We start from the raw sequence: 15,839 nt of genomic DNA, 5'->3' as shown, positions 1-15,839 counted from the left end.
TCCTAAAATTTAACGAACGGTCATTTGGCAGTCGTTAAGAAGATCAAATCGAGACTCAACCTAAGCATGAAGAGTCGCATAAGTAAAAGTGAATAGCTTTAAGACCTTTGCAAACATCATACACGTGAAGTAAAAAATTATCTCAATTAGAACCTCTGATATCATTCTTGCAAAATATCACGAGAATTTTTTAATTTTTTGAGAAGGCTGGAGATCTAGAACAGGTTGAACCGCAATAGCAGTCCCAAAATATAGGAGTACTGCTGTTGCACCATTTAGTCAGAGAGATTAGTCGCACTGCACGTGTTTCCTTTTTCCATGCAAACATCTGAAGTTCTGAACAATGGAGGAATTAAATGACGTCCTCGAATGCTGTTGAATTATTATCATGAATCAACTGAAAGGAGCAGTGCGTGTGCAAATTAACCAGTATATTTACGTCGAGCGAGAAGCCGGGAAAATATTTTTTTTCAGATGGTCAGGGAATGTGAACTTTGATATACCTATATGTCAAAGGAAACTGCGGTGTAAACTAGCAGCAGGAAAAATAAGCTTAGGAAAAAGTTGGCTCATTGAGGAGGTTGGTCAAGTGCAATCTTTAACAAAGGTAGTTGGACAAAGCCGTCAGGAAAGCGAAGATCGGACATATAGGTTGAGCAAATCTAATTATTATAATTTTAATTGTAGTATCTTAGGGACGATTTATCGAACACGCCTCCTCAACGGAAGGCAGCCTTAATATGTCGTGTCAATTCTCTCTGGGTGCAGTATTGTCAAACCGTTAATAATTTGTCGTCATTGTGGTCAACCGCTCACCTTGTGATGCTTCTGCACTGGCAACACCACTGATAACAGCGCAATTTCTGCGTACGTGAGACGCAGAAAAATTACTCCCGGTTCTTTGCGAAAATCGAATGTTGTGTTGTATCCAAGAACACATTTGCACCGGGCACTTCAATGATGACCACGTGACGGTTTGTGATGGTGATTTTGCCCATCCGCGGCAGGTTGTAAAATACCCGCCGTATTCCTCGCATTTTTTAAATATTTTTGCGTCCTTCCTATCTGCTATTCTTATCTACTTTTCTCGCTTTTCCTCCGAGCATAGCAGAGATCCGAAATTGCTTTATTATGTCTAGCTTGTTTTCCTTTGTTCTATTTTTCTTCACAGTAATGCTCAAAAGGCTGGCGACAGGGACATCAGGCGTCCTGAAGAATCTGCCCCTGAAAATTCAAGCAAGTGAAGCAGACATTTAGCAGTATATTCCATTTTTGATACCCGTAGCGCCATCTAGTAGCATACCAGACACCTGTTTCCTCATACATCCGGCTGTTCCTGTGTGTTCACTTCTCAGTACCCGTGGCGCCATCTAATCAATTATGGTGGAACCCTCTTTTCTCTACGGCTGTCACGAATTGATTTTCTTGGTACTGGTGCCGTCATCTAGTTTATTATCTTGGAACCCTTTCTTTCCTAAGTTTGAAACGCTGATGTTTGGTATCAAGCCACATATATTATTGAAATGTCCGCGTAACTTGGGTGTATCTGTCCAAGTTCGTATTTGAAACTTCCGTCCTGTTAAACTTTAATGATCTGTTAACGTCATTTAGTTATAAAATTTAATGAACTCTTGCTCGATGTTAAACTGTGAAACAGCATTCTTCGGAACCACCGCACCTATATTTTTATGTCTGTATTTTAAAGTTGAGACACTGGGTGGAGTTGTCGGAAATATAATAGACTGTTGCCGTGAAAGGTCTGCCTGCATTGAGCTAGCGCTGTTCTTTGATGGAGCCGCCATTATTTTCGCTTTTAAATTTTCTCTGAATTTTAACGCGAGAGCATTAAGATTTTGCGCGACAGCTTGCTTTTGCTTTATGATATAACTGCGCATGTTCTTTGACAGAATACCAACCCTATAGAAACATAAATAAGGCGAGATTTTGTAGTCAATAATTGATAGGCGGACACACTGACGGTGGCTTTTTCACATTTGAAAGACGGCTAGTGTGAAAGCGTGCAGAGTCTTTGGGCGTATTTTCAGCAATTCTTGGTCACATTGTGAAACCAGGCAACAGGTACTGTAACCATGCGACCAGCATTCTTCTTCCGGCCACCCTTCGTCATTTCCATATACCTGCTCGGTCAACTTACTTCTTGGTCCTGGCGGCTTCGTTAACCTCGGTGACATTGCTCCAACACCTCTGTGAGGCAGGCGTGACCCTTTACTATGGCGTAAAAGCGGACGCGTAAACGACTATCATGATGCCTTGAAGTGTGCTTTCAGACCGGATGTTGTTAGCAGTAACTGCACCAAATGTGCAGACCCAGGCATCCACTGCGTGAAGTCTCGGTTGATAGACTGCTTTGAGTGCTCCAGTGAGGCATATTCTGCACGATTGCTTCTGCAGTTCAAGCCCTCCTTCCCCAATCCTCGGGAGGAAAGCAGTGCTCAACGTGCACATGTTAGGACTGTCATGTACACTGTGCAGCGGTTCCAGTTCATCATCTCCGGCCACCCCCTTCTTCCAAAGCGTACAGGAGCTCATTTGCAAACCATCCCATTATTACACATACTATATTTGCGTCTTCGTTGCACGTGTCTCAAGATGCTGGATGTATTCTTGAATGCATGACAGAGAAAAGCGACGCAGATGAACTGTCCCTCTAGCTGAGGAAGCTGCTTTAATATTCAGCCTTCTAGCGGAGCTACTTTTCTTCGAAGCGTTGCTGCTATTTGGTACCGCACGCCAACGAGGCCTGTGGCTTGTTCCATGCACTTTGGAAGCAGCACCGGTGCGGACATGAGAGCGCGCATGTCTTCGAGTGGCAGGCACCCGGTCCATAGATGGCATTCATACATCGTTATAACTTGTGCTAAAAACGAGTTCGGCCCCGCCGCGGTGGCTCAGTGGTTAGGGCGCTCGACTACTGATCCGGAGCTCCCGGGTTCGAACCCGACCGCGGCGGCTGCGTTTTTATGGAGGAAAAACGCTAAGGCGCCCGTGTGCTGTGCGATGTCAGTGCACGTTAAAGATCCCCAGGTGGTCGAAATTATTCCAGAGCCCTCCACTACGGACCTATTTGTTCCTCTCTTCTTTCACTCCCTCCTTTATCCCTTCCCTTACGGCGCGGTTCATGTGTCCAACGATATATGAGACAGATACTGCGCCATTTCCTTTCCACCAAAAACCAATTATTATTATTATTATTATTGAAAGACTGAAGCAACCAGCAACGTCGGCGCATTCACTCTGCAATACATCTTTAATGTGGCGCATGGTTTGAGAACTGATCTTTTCAGGACAGCAAATTTGTGGGGCGGACCACTCCACTGGGCCAGTCTATGTGCCTTCAAGAACGGTGACGTCAGGGCTTGACTATAATGTTTGGCGATTAGAGCGAGACTTTGATTTGAGCTAGTTGGTTGTAGCATGACATGGTTTAGGCAAAAAGCGTACAGGCGCTAGAAGACGGAGACAGCACACACACACAAGGCAGGACTTGGCGATTACTTCCTTTAGCAGTTCTTTGATACACGAAAGAGCAGCGGTATTACCGATACATGAAATGGGCGCCACCGCGGTGCCTGTCCGCGGCGGTCGAATCTCAATGGAGGCGAAATTCCAGAGGTCCGTGTACTGTGTGGTGTCAGTGCACATTAAAGAACCCCAGGTGGTAGAAATTTCTGGAGCCCTTCACTACAGCGTCCTCTGTAGCCTGAGTCGCTTTGGGACCTTAAACCCCCATAAACAATACACCGATACATGAAATGCTCTTTTTTTATTTCAGATGTGAGGCTGCTGGAATCATTTGGTGAAAAATAAATCATATGTGTCATTTGCGCATGTAGCGAAAGACAACGAAAACTAATGCAAGTACGATGCCGCTAGAGGTGGACTTCCACCTCCAACCAAGCTTTCATGATTTTCAAGAGAAACCGTACTGGGCATCATTCTTACGACGAGGAAAGTTCAAAAAATGGTCAATACACTTTTGTCTAAGCACACGAGAACAGATTTTGTTTCCCTGGGCATCGGTATATCATGAAGATTGTTCGGTAGAGGAGACCGCGGAAACGCTTGTCATCACTACAGATACTGCTTTGGTTTGTCGTCAGAAAAGTAAGCAAGATTCGCTAATGAAAATAAAAAACTTGATTGCGGCTATCATGGCGGTTTGTTTCTAAACGTTTAGGTTTAGACTGATATCAGAACCTTTAGAGATTGGGCTAGTTTGTTGACATAGCCCTGCGTAGTCAGTTTGTATGCATTCATCAGCAAGAGGGGGCGGAATAACGTATAATAAATAGAAAACAAAGTTTATGGAGATTTGCACGAAGACATAATCATTCTCCCCTTATCCTCCCCTTCACGCTTGCTTATGTCACAGCGCCCGTGACGATAAGACGTAAAGTTTGCCTTTTAGAAAACGCGGAAAACTACGGGTGATGATATACGTTCCGAATACTTCGCTTATCGTCATTGCCCCAATAATTCATGCGACAGCGTGCTTCTGCTTTTTTATTCTATTGCGCATGCCCTTCGCTAGAACACCAACCCTCAAGGCGGTTATATAAGGCGCGTGAATTTCTTTTCATTCATTGATAGGTGCTCACACAGACGGCGACTTGTTGACATTTGAAAGAAATCGTGTGTGAATGCGTTCAGTGTTCTTGAGCGCATTTGGAGCCATTGTCGCGGTCGCAACGCGGAACCAAGCATCACGTATAGTGACCATGCGTCGAGCCTTCCGACACCGGCTACCAGTCGTCACTACCATGTACCTCCTCGGCCCACGGCCATTCGAGCTGGATTATAATGGAATCGAATGCCGGAACTTCGGCCGTATGCCCCGTGCAGTGATCTGCGAGAGCCGTGGAGTTGAGTTTCCCCTTCCGGTGGCGATGTGAGGAAACTACTTGAAGATGAAATCGGAGTTTCTTGATGACCCGGTGGTTCTACTCGCAAACATTCACATTACTCAAGGAAAGGAGAAGGTTAACTATTTATTTACAACATAGGTAAAAAAAACGAGAGAAACAAAGCAAGGAGAAAACTATTTACATGACTAAATCGTGGATCAGACGAATTCAGCCCCCGCTCAACCCAGAGCGCTTGGTTTTAACCCTCTGTCTCCGCCCTTAGCGGGGACAGGCAACCAATAAGATAACCAACGACCCATCTCGCCAATCAGTGGTTAGGGAAAGGAAAATAAGGTCCGCCCACTGATCAGAGATTGGGGAAAAAGGTCTGATTAAAACATTTGGGAAGGAGGTTTCGAATAACTACACAAAACACAAATGCGACTTCCGTTCCCACGCCACCAACGGCACCACAGACGATAGCAACATGTGCCGACGAGGTGATGACTCAGGTTGTTGACAGCAACAAAGAGAAGACAGTCGTTAAGGGAAGTAGACAGTCGTTACAGGAATAGTGGGCTTCCGGTCACTCGGCTAATATCTCGTGCGCCCCCGAAACCTCGTCAACCCCCTAACAACCACATGTCGTTAGCTGTACTTGGTTCGCGTTTTTCCCGGCGGGTCATCCCCGTGACGGCGCGGCGTAAACGAGGACGTCCGCTGCACAAAGGGGCGGCAGGGATGGGACGGGCCCCCTTTGTTGGGGACTTCCGACCCCGTGGGAGCAGCTTTCCTTGCGAATACAAGATCAACGAGTTCGCGGAAAGGTCAGCGAACTCCACACGTGGCATAGTCCAGCGCCTCCTCTCCGTTTGCGCCTTGATGCTGACGAAGTTCTCAGCCTTGCTACCAGCTGCACACCTCGACGGTGACGGTGACGCAGACATACACACGCACGCACGCACGCATACACACACACTGCTTTTCGCCGAAAGAGAACTACACCGCTTACATAACTAAAGATAATCGAACCTGAAGCAGCCAGAAAGAAGCAAAGTAATGGAGAGCGCCTCAACGCCACCGCCGAGGTACAACTGACGACGGAGGCGCCCCAGCATCGAGAACGTCGCCAACGGAGAGGCGAATGGCGCGCACCGACTACTGCTGTTTCGGACGAAGTTCTTGCTAGGAAACCCGTGCAGAATAGAGAGTGGTGGAAGCATCACTGAGGCATTCGAGAATCTTCAAACCGAGCCATCGTTTTCATTGTAAATACCGCATTTCCCCGCTGTTTTATCATTTTCTATTTCTGTTTTGTTCGGCCCGAACTGAATGGTCACCATACGGACAGTGCGACTGGAGGTTCGTCATATGTCAACCAAGTCCGAACGAATTCTTACACAGTCGCCGAACAAAGTACGTACAGCCATTCCGTAGGACTCGCCTGTACTCCTGAAAGTGCTGTTTTTGTCGTTGTTGTTGTCTCAAATACGATGGCGCATACCCATGGTGGGGGATTAGCCAGGGTTTGGCACAGATCCAAAGAGGAAAAAACTCATCCAGGTTTATCTCAAGAGTAAAATGAAGAGCTAAGCTTCGGAGGCGTAAGAATGCGACTTCTTTCTCTATTGAGGTGTTTAGAACGGTGGCGAGTCAAAACGAGCAACGCTGCATGATTTGCAAGTAAATATTGTAAGCGGTGTGCTTTTTACACGCTGGTTTTTTTACAATTGCTGAAGCTTCTGAAGATGACACTTTGCTCCAACTACACTCTCTGCGCAGTACCTGCATTCTTTATTTGATATCTTGTCCTCTGATCTTGTTCTGTACTTGTGACTTCATAATAACCTTTTGTATTCTCCACTTCCCTCTGAAGTCTTCCGCCCTGAGGGCAAAATAAATCAATCAACTTGCATTGGATAAGTCGATAGTGCACACTTACAATGTTAATGAAGTGGATCTTCCTCAAGGGAATCGCTCATGAGCACACCGCCACATTTTCAACAGACTGCCCTACACTTCTTTTCTTCCTGAATTCTCACTGTGTCGTGATGTTAGAACTTCCGTATTTAGTTGGTACGTGGAAGGCAAAACAGACTACACTCCCAATATGCGATATGCTAAGGAGTGTAACATAATTATACTTGTATTAGCTTCCCACTTAGAGTCATTCACACATTTACCACATTATTGAATATCCTCGACCATATAGTATTAAGCTCCTTGGCTTTCTTCTTTCTCACTCTCTCTCTTGCTCCCGATAGAACGCATTAAACGGCGGTAAACTGTATCCATAGATGGTAGCCATTATTATTATGGCCTTATAAAACAAAATATCAGAAGTCGCATTTGGCCGCCGTGCGAGGCTTAGTAAAGATACATTTAGATTGGCAAAATAAACTAAAAACGTAAGTAAAAGAAGCGCTGAAGAAGAAGAAAAACACAAGACGGGTCGCCATGATTTTGCTGCTTACTTGCGTTGGGACGCTGCTGGCTGCGATTTTCGTTGGTTTGTACCACAAACCATGGCCTTTCGTCCTGCTGGGCATCTGGCATAGGCAAGCCGAAGACGTCCCTGGACTTCGGCGTCTAATCGCCTATCATGACCCTCGTGAGGATTCACTCATTCGAACACTTTGCATGAGGCCTTTCTAGACGTCGCGGCAATAGATAGGAAAGATTCCTGGACAGTTTACCTCTACCGCCAGTAGGGGTTCTATATCAGAATCGTGTAATAACGGCAGAAACAGGAACCGTTTCTACGAAGTAAACCTTGATGTACGAGGTAGGTAAAATTAGGGGATCTCAAAGTGTTAAGTTGTTTCTTGTGTGTATAGTGCGCGCGCCCAACTGCCGCCAAATGGAGACGGACTTTCACATTTTCTTTTGTTTTCGTGCCTAGGTCATCAGTCAAAACGAAGTCACTATTTCAGTAAGGAAGGGAGAAAGCAGACCGTCAGACCTCAAGTTTTTCCTCGCTTATGACCCACTTGTGCCGCATAAAAAAAAAGACTATGTATAGAAAGGATGGGTGTTTTCAATTTTTTTTATTTCTCGATATGCACAAATGAAATTTTTAAGTATATTAAAAATAATTTTGTGACCACTCAACCAATATTCAACTGTTATATCTTCAGAAAATTGTTTTGTAGTATATGCTTTTCTTGACAATCTTGCTAAATGGCGGCAGAGTTTAGAAAATGTGGCAGAAGGCTTGCTCAACAATCATCGCATTTCTAGCAGAGTGGTAGAGGTCGAAACGTTCTTATAATCTTGATTGCGAGAGGCATACATTTTGATTTTGAATTTTTATGTTGCAGCGTTCGTTGATATATCTAGAGTTAGAAGAAAATTTGGCACAATTAACTTATAATTCAGCATTTTGAAAAAAAAAGTATTTATCTGCCCTGTGGTCCTATAAAGTAATAATAATAATAATTGGTTTTGGGGGAAAGGAAATGGCGTAGTATCTGTCTCATATATCGTTGGACACCTGAACCGCGCCGTAAGGGAAGGGATAAAGGAGGGAGTGAAAGAAAAAAGGAAGAAAGAGGTGCCGTAGTGGAGTGCTCCGGAATAACTTCGACAACCAAGGGATCTTTAACGTTCACTGACATCGCACAGCACACGGGCGTCTTAGCGTTTTTCCTTCATAAGAACGCAGCCGGCGCAAGAAAATAAACGGGGTCGACATAAATTAAACTGTTCTGAAGAAACGTCCTCTGCAAGGTGATTATATCTAGGCAGAAAACCGGTAAGGAGAAAAACGTACGTTGTGCGAACGTTTCCCCACAGTGCACAGCCACCGCGGTTCGCGGTACAATTTCTTTTCTACTTCCCCGTCTACATCAGCAGTATTTCAGCAGTCTACTGAGCTTTGTAGGCGTTTAGAAAAGCGAGCAGCAGTGAAGCCTAATTACTCTCACCTGTTGCCAGATTCTGAATAGCGCAACTGCGCTATTACTTTGCAGCACAAGTAGCGGCACCTTTACCACCCACCTTGGACTACGTCCACGAAGCCACCGGGCGAGTCGATTTTCGCAGCTTCGAGAGCGTCACCCAAGCCCTCCGGGTGGTTCACTCTGCGAAGGAAGCCATCCCTGTCGAGTCTCTGACGATCATCGTGCCACTGCTGCTCAGCCTGGTCCTGACGGGGTGCGTGTGAGCCTTCTGACATTTCGCGTGGGGAACGCTATCCGGAGACCGCTTAATGAATTCAACGTAAAAAAATCGGTAACTTTTTTTTGAAGTGCATTACTAATTCGTACAAGCTGTACTATGTCATCACAGGTAAGATTTGAAGGAAGAAAAACAAACATAAGCTTTTGGCGCTTCCTTTCAGTAAAAAAAAAAGAAGCCTATCTTGCTTGTGCTGTCGAAAGAAATATGCGTTAATTTTTAGAGCTGCTGTATATCCTTGCAAGAAGTTTACAGGTGATACACATTTGAGTGCTACACAGTCGCGGTGCCTCGGGTGGGTGCTCTCCGTGCTAGACAGATTTATGGCGGGCCCGAGAGATGGCGCTTCTGGCGCTAGGTGTGGAATCGGCGGCTTAGTTACGGAGCGAGTCCCTGCACGCACAGCCCCGCGCGGGTATAAGGTGCTGGTGGCAAGTTATACGCTAGAGAGGGTATCACTTTGTTTAAGCTGAGGTACCAATGTTGTTCACAGCTTCAGTTTTCTGCCTCGCATCAGGACTGAAGGTGGTCTCGCGGTGTGGCAGCCTTGGTTGCTGGGATTCCGTAGGCCATACGAGTATCCTCGACAGTAATAAGAAGAACCGGCCGGATGCAGGCATGTGTATGGTGGGCCACATAGCAACGAGAACGTTGGATGCAAAAGCGATGCTGAACTGGTGATGCTGAACAGCTGCCCCGAGTTTCGCAATTTAGGCATATACCTATAGCGTTGTGTATTAGTTTTCTTATAAAAATCTCATTACAAGCGTTTTGGAGAGGTTTCTCTAAACACGGTGTGGCGGCAAAATTCCCCCAAGCAGCTGGAGCTTTCAATTATTTTCTTCTTACTTACAGATCGCTTTAAATTGCAAGAAACTAGAAAGCCTCAAACCTTAATCATATCTAATAGATACCCTTTACCCTGTTTTTTGAGCTCTGTATTACGAACGTCTTCCAGTAGAGATTTTTGCAAGCACTCCATACATGAGTGCTCTATGTCCAGCTTGAATGGTCAACATTAAGAAGTTTGGGGGTCCCATGGAAAGAAGATGAACGCAAGAATGCTTCGCTTTAAAACTAAGATTACTTGCACATGTGATTCACTTCAGTGGAATTTGGTTTTCGACTTCTCCTTGCCTATATAAGAGGCATAGCAAGAATTCTTAATTGCCGTCCAGTTATATTTGAAAATTCCCTTATATAGAAACAAATCAAATGTAAGGCATAAGACATCACAAAGTTTAGCATACCACTAAATCTTCACCATTTAAGGTGCAAGGTTTTAGTAAATTACAAGATGTAGATAAAACCTTTAGAGTGTCCGTAATTCCCACATCGCGTCTCAAAAAAGTGTGGTCGACATCGCAGGTGGTGGTGGTACAAAAGACGCCAGTCGTCATCAACCACGTCAGCGGATTCCCGCACATCCTGCAGAAGCAACTCGTCCCTGCACACACTTCAGGAATCTGATGAAGCAAAACACCGGCGCCCGGGTAAAGCTATACTTTAGGATTTCGCACAGCTAAGGCGTGCAGTCAGCACGAAGAAAAATAGTGCCACAAGTGAAGTACGGCTGGAAGGGGGGGTCACAATTCGCGAAAATTCAATACAACAGGGACACCCACAACGAGTTTAGCAGGAGAGTTCTAACTTCTTTGGCATGGGGTAGCGGCCCTATGGTTGGCAGCCATCTTTTAAGAGAAAAATTTTGCTTCACACGTTATTAGTGAAGTGTGATATAGAACTGTGATATAGCATTTCTGGGGATAGGATTTCAATGACGTCCTTATGCTGCTGTACGCTTATGCCTTTTCATATCAGACAAGCCAGTTTAGCGTGAATAAACCGTCAGCGATAGCCCAAAACTGGTTCAGCAAGTCGACACCGCTGCTTTTGACAAGATGACAAGTTGTGAACTTGTGTGCAGTCGCTCGCTGCCGGATAAACTATTGTCTACTTCCCTACCCTACCTCCCTACGCCCAGTTACACTTTCTCATGCTCTCCCACTGACCATTCTACGTGCCTGCTGCACATGTGCAGAAACAAAAAGAAATCAGCTAAGTAGCACCCAATCATTAGCAGCAGAGCACGGAAGAGGGGCGGACTAATTTCGTTGACCTTTTCTTTGCGAGGCTGCGCTCTAGATAGAAGATTCTACCGGCTACGGTATGGCTATGGCATTAGTCAATACTGCCGATTTGTTGCTCTAATTTACGACGAATAAAAGAAGAGCGACGTCTTAGCTTGTGCCGTTCAGTGTAAGCCATATGGCTGGCACTGACATGCAGGACAAATTGCGTAAACACTTTATCAGTACGAAATGACCGGCGGCGCAAACAAGGACACTAACAAGAAAGAGACACCACATGCTCACACTACCAACTGTTTATCGCGCGGAAAGGTGGCTTGTTTAAACATTCAGCTCAAGCATGTAACATCGCGTTATCGCTCCAAACCCAGCACGTGGAAAAAAAACATCAACATCAGGAAAACGAACAAGAAAATTTAACCCCTGCAGAAAAAAAAGTAACAGAATCTGATAAAAGGAATTAAAAAACTTAAAGGAGGGGGCCATCTTTTAGAAAAAACAGCGTCACACAATCGTAGCTATAGCAGAGTCGTACATGAGACGCAAAAGTGGTCAGACACTAAAAAACCAATAACAAATAACAATCTTAGCGAAAGCAGAGTAAACAAATGAAGCAAAAGCTGTCAGAAACCGAAAAACTGCAAACACTATAAAGATAAACTCAATAAGTTCAAGTTCAAGTTCGTCTTTATTTACATCAGGAAGATGTAGGTAGGCCCTGACAGAAAAGTGATAAAAATTCACTTGAAGGAGTCCGGGCCCCTTCTACAAGGCAAAATACAACGAAAGCAACAGAGCTTGGTTAACAATGACGAGGTAGAAAAAAAAAGTTAAGAGGCGCTGCGAGCATATATTGTTAAAAGACAAAGAAAATAACTTATACGCCCAAAACAAGAACACTAAAGCTTTTGTACGCTTTTTATAATATGACAAACTGATTGATAGAATCAAGTACACATATTAAAAAAAAAAAATGCTTGCGTATGTCAGCACATTTATCAAAAAGGACTGAAAGTCACCGCTCTAAAGCGACAAGAATGTCACGTGGGCTACTTTTTTCCACAGATATTCCTCTACTCAGCAGCTTATTTAATACATGTGGAACTGCAAAGCGTAACATAGAACGTCCGTATTCTGTACGACAGAAGGGAACGCACCAGAATGACTGATTTCGAAATGCATATGTTGGAATAGTGGCTTTCAGGCAGGATAGTTCTAGGAACGTATACTGGTGGTAGCGTATACACTTTTTATATCTCAGTGCTAAATGATATTCATATAGGTCATGAGCTGGTGTAATGTGAAAGCGCATGAAAAATTCTGTGTGCGCACGGTAATCGACGTTTGCTATGTGCCGGACTGCTTTCTTTTGGAGCATGAATATTTTATTTATGTTGGCCTGCGTTGTATTGCCCCATACTAAGAAACAGTAATTTAAATGAAGGAGGAACAGCGTGTTGTAAATTAGTATTTTTATAGACGTCGGAAGAAAATACCGAAATTTTGCTTGCATTCCTACACATTTCGTGAGGCGACATAGAACTATACTAACGTGAGCGTCACAGACCATGCTCTTACTGAAAAATACTCCAAGTGTTGGCCGTATCTACAATTTCTATAATAGAATTCCCAATGGGAAACTGAAGCTCTGCCATGATCGCCCTATTTCTCGCTTGGAAAACAACTGCTTTTGTCTTTTTCGCGTTTAGTACCAGGGAGTTTGCTTCGCTCCAGTGTTTGAGGGCATCCAACGCGCTGTTAATGGTTGGGACTAGAAATTTGAGACTATTACCTTTAAAGAACATGCTAGTGTCATCTGCGTAAATTACATATTGAGGCTTATTACTTATATTACCAATGCCATTATTGTAAAGAATAAAAAGTAAAGGTCCCAATATACTTCCCTGTGGGACGCCGGTAAAAATTTTCTGAAGAGAAGAGAGTTCATTTACTATGTGCACACAATGAAAACGATGTTGAAGATATGATTCGATGAGGAGGAGTGGTGTGCCACGTATGCCGTAGAGTTCAAGTTTCTTTAGTAGTTTGTGGTGAATAAGGTGGTCAAAAGCCTATGAAAAGTCAACAAAAATTCCTATGCATATCTCTTTATTTTCAAATGCTTCGAGAATTATTTCTTTTTGTGTTAGAAAAGCTGTTTCAGTGGATCTGCCTTGATGAAATCCGTATTGAGGTGTAGACAGTAACAAAGATTCTAAAAAAAAAAAACTCCACAGACGGCCCCTAGAAAAGGAGGGCTGAAGAGTCGCACTGAACATGATGTCACAAAAAACTATCCAGAAATGAAACTTGATTTGTACGGAGGGATATCGAAGAGTCGCTAACACAAATGCTTCCCTTCTTTTTAATCATAAAAGCCTCAATAATTTCAGTTGCCACCTGATCGGGACTCCTGCCCAGAATCTGCAGGGGTTGTTCGTTTTCCTGATGTCAGTGCTTTTTTCCCACGTGCTGGGTTCGGAGCGATAATGCGATATCACATGCTTAAGCTGAATGTTTAAATATGCCACCTTTTCGCGCAATAAACAGTTGGTAGTGTGCGCATGTGGTGTCTCTTTCTAGTTAGTGTCCTTGTTTGCACCGCCGTTCATTTCGTCACGCACCAGCTCTCCCCTCAGGCTGTTATTCGGAAGTTACTTTATTAGTAGTTCGTACTTTCTTGCACAATTTTTCAGACACGATATAGAGCATGGCAAGCCAGCATACATGAAAACGCACTCTTGAAAGCTGTTTTTTTTTACTTGGTTTATGGGGGTTGAACGTCCCAAAACGACTCAGGCTATGAGGAACGCCGTAGTGAAGGGCTCTGGAAATTTCGACCACCTGGGGATCTTTAACGTGCACTGACGTCGCACAGTACACGGGCCTCTAGAATTTCACCTCCATCGAAATTCAACCGCCGCTGCTGGAATCGAACCCTCCTCTTTCGGGTCAGCATCCGAGCGCCATAACCACTGAGCCAATGCGGCGTCTGCTAAGCTTCTTTGAGAGCAGGAGCAAAATCTTGCAGTTTTGGTGTACGATTCTCTTATGCTTCAAAAGGCGCGTAGCAAACACCCTAACTTGTATGTGTTTAGACGCTTATGCACTCTTAATTCAATAATGAAATAATGCAAAGAGGGCATTTGTTTTTGGATGTTTGTTGAAACGTGCAAGTATTACTGTCCTTTGCTCTGTGGTAATGTGGGCCACTCAGGCACAAATCGGATAAGTGATTACACCTTATAGGTTAAAAAATCAGAGAGTGCGCTGTTTCATTGATTTATTTAATAAAGTTTAATAGCCTCTGTTATCACTGGCGATAAGGAAATTTACTTTGCCGTCTTCAAAGTCTTAATTATTATGTTCGCGGCACATTTCTGCCAGTGGTTTGAATTTTTTTTTTCTGCTTCGGAGAACGGTGTTTTCCTACCTAATGGTCGAGCTCAGTGTTATACATTTTTTTATCGCTATTGCAGTGAATAAACAGAACAACTTCAACAAAGACGCATGCTGTTCACTGCCGCTCTCATGTCCAGGCGGTCCTACACTGCGAAGTTACAGACTTGGTCGGCGACGCCATTCGGTGCCGATCCCGAGCGTGCAATTCCCGGCGCTCGCGAATTTTTGGCCAGCAGAGAGCACAGGTACGTTGTGTCATCGCTTTGGTCAAAGCACTGACATGTCAGCTCCTCTAAATGCCATTTCACATTTACTGGGTCGCTGTAATACCGTGTTTCATCATGTATGCAACGCGCTATAGAGTTTACTGACGAGCACAGCATGCCCATTTCATACCACGTGGCAGTGCGTGCTACCACGTAGCACCATTTCCTGCAGAACAGAGCAATACAACTTGTTTTTCGTTGTGCTGTACAATGAGAAAGTTGGGAAAGCGAAAGAAACGACAATGCCCAGGTTCAACCTTTGTCAGATGCATAGAGCCTAAGGGTGGGCCTGTGGGTCTAATTTAGAGGCTCGCTATTCATTAACAGTGTTCTAGATTTACTAAAAATCAGGAAAGTTCTCTACAACGCCTACGAATTTCGGTGATGCTACAATAGCCTCTCTGCATGAGCTGGAAGCAATCCCCTTCAATTCATTGCTTTGTCAGCGGCTGCACATACGACATATGGCACGAAAGAGAAGGCTCTCGCAGGCGCTACTGATTCTGGTTAGCTGATCCCCTATTAAAATCGCGCCTGATTTGCAGGCGCAAGAGCATTTGCACACACATTGGCAGGCTTATCGTGATTGCTGTAGAGGTAGGCAAGTGCCAGACATGTACCGTTCTCAAATTACAAGGTATGGTTTAGTACTTCGCTTCCCGTGATTTATGGGCATGCCTTCGGTTTCAACACAAACACCAGCAAATCGGGCAGTGGTGGTGGTAACTGTATCGGATCTGGTAACCAGGGTCCTCAAGACTGGTAACCATGCTGTGGAAGCCGGTCAGCCGGGTGGCTGATATAAGAGCGCAAGCGCCCAATAAACGCACTGTTACTCTGCACCTCGAGCTCAGCGGTCGTCTGCGTCGCATGCTATCTTGAACGACACATGGTGTCAGAAGTTCTTATCACGCCCATTCCCCGCTTCAACTGAGCCAGCGCAATGGAAGTACTACCGCCCCCTAATCGCCAACTGCTCTCCGAAGCGCCGGCGGAAAAGTGGAAGCAATTCAGGCAGAGGATGGATTTGTACTTCA

At 44.7% G+C, this 15,839-nt stretch overlaps 1 long non-coding RNA gene across 2 annotated transcripts; it reads left to right on the top strand.

Moving 5' to 3' along the window:
* Nucleotides 1-7,577: 7,577 nt before the first annotated feature.
* On the top strand, nucleotides 7,578-14,758 carry LOC144106485 (uncharacterized). Of its 2 annotated transcripts, XR_013309024.1 has the most exons (4): nucleotides 7,578-7,650; nucleotides 8,837-9,020; nucleotides 10,413-10,537; nucleotides 14,674-14,758. It is a non-coding gene; the product is annotated as an uncharacterized LOC144106485 (long non-coding RNA). The 2 variants fall into 2 exon arrangements; XR_013309021.1 differs by lacking the exon at nucleotides 7,578-7,650 and having other exon boundaries at nucleotides 8,756-9,020.
* Nucleotides 14,759-15,839: the final 1,081 nt, after the last annotated feature.

Source organism: Amblyomma americanum, chromosome 1, assembly GCF_052857255.1.
Source record: "Amblyomma americanum isolate KBUSLIRL-KWMA chromosome 1, ASM5285725v1, whole genome shotgun sequence".
NCBI lineage: Eukaryota > Metazoa > Arthropoda > Arachnida > Ixodida > Ixodidae > Amblyomma > Amblyomma americanum.
Note: the sequence above shows the minus strand (reverse complement) of the source record. Positions and strands in the feature narration are given on the sequence as shown.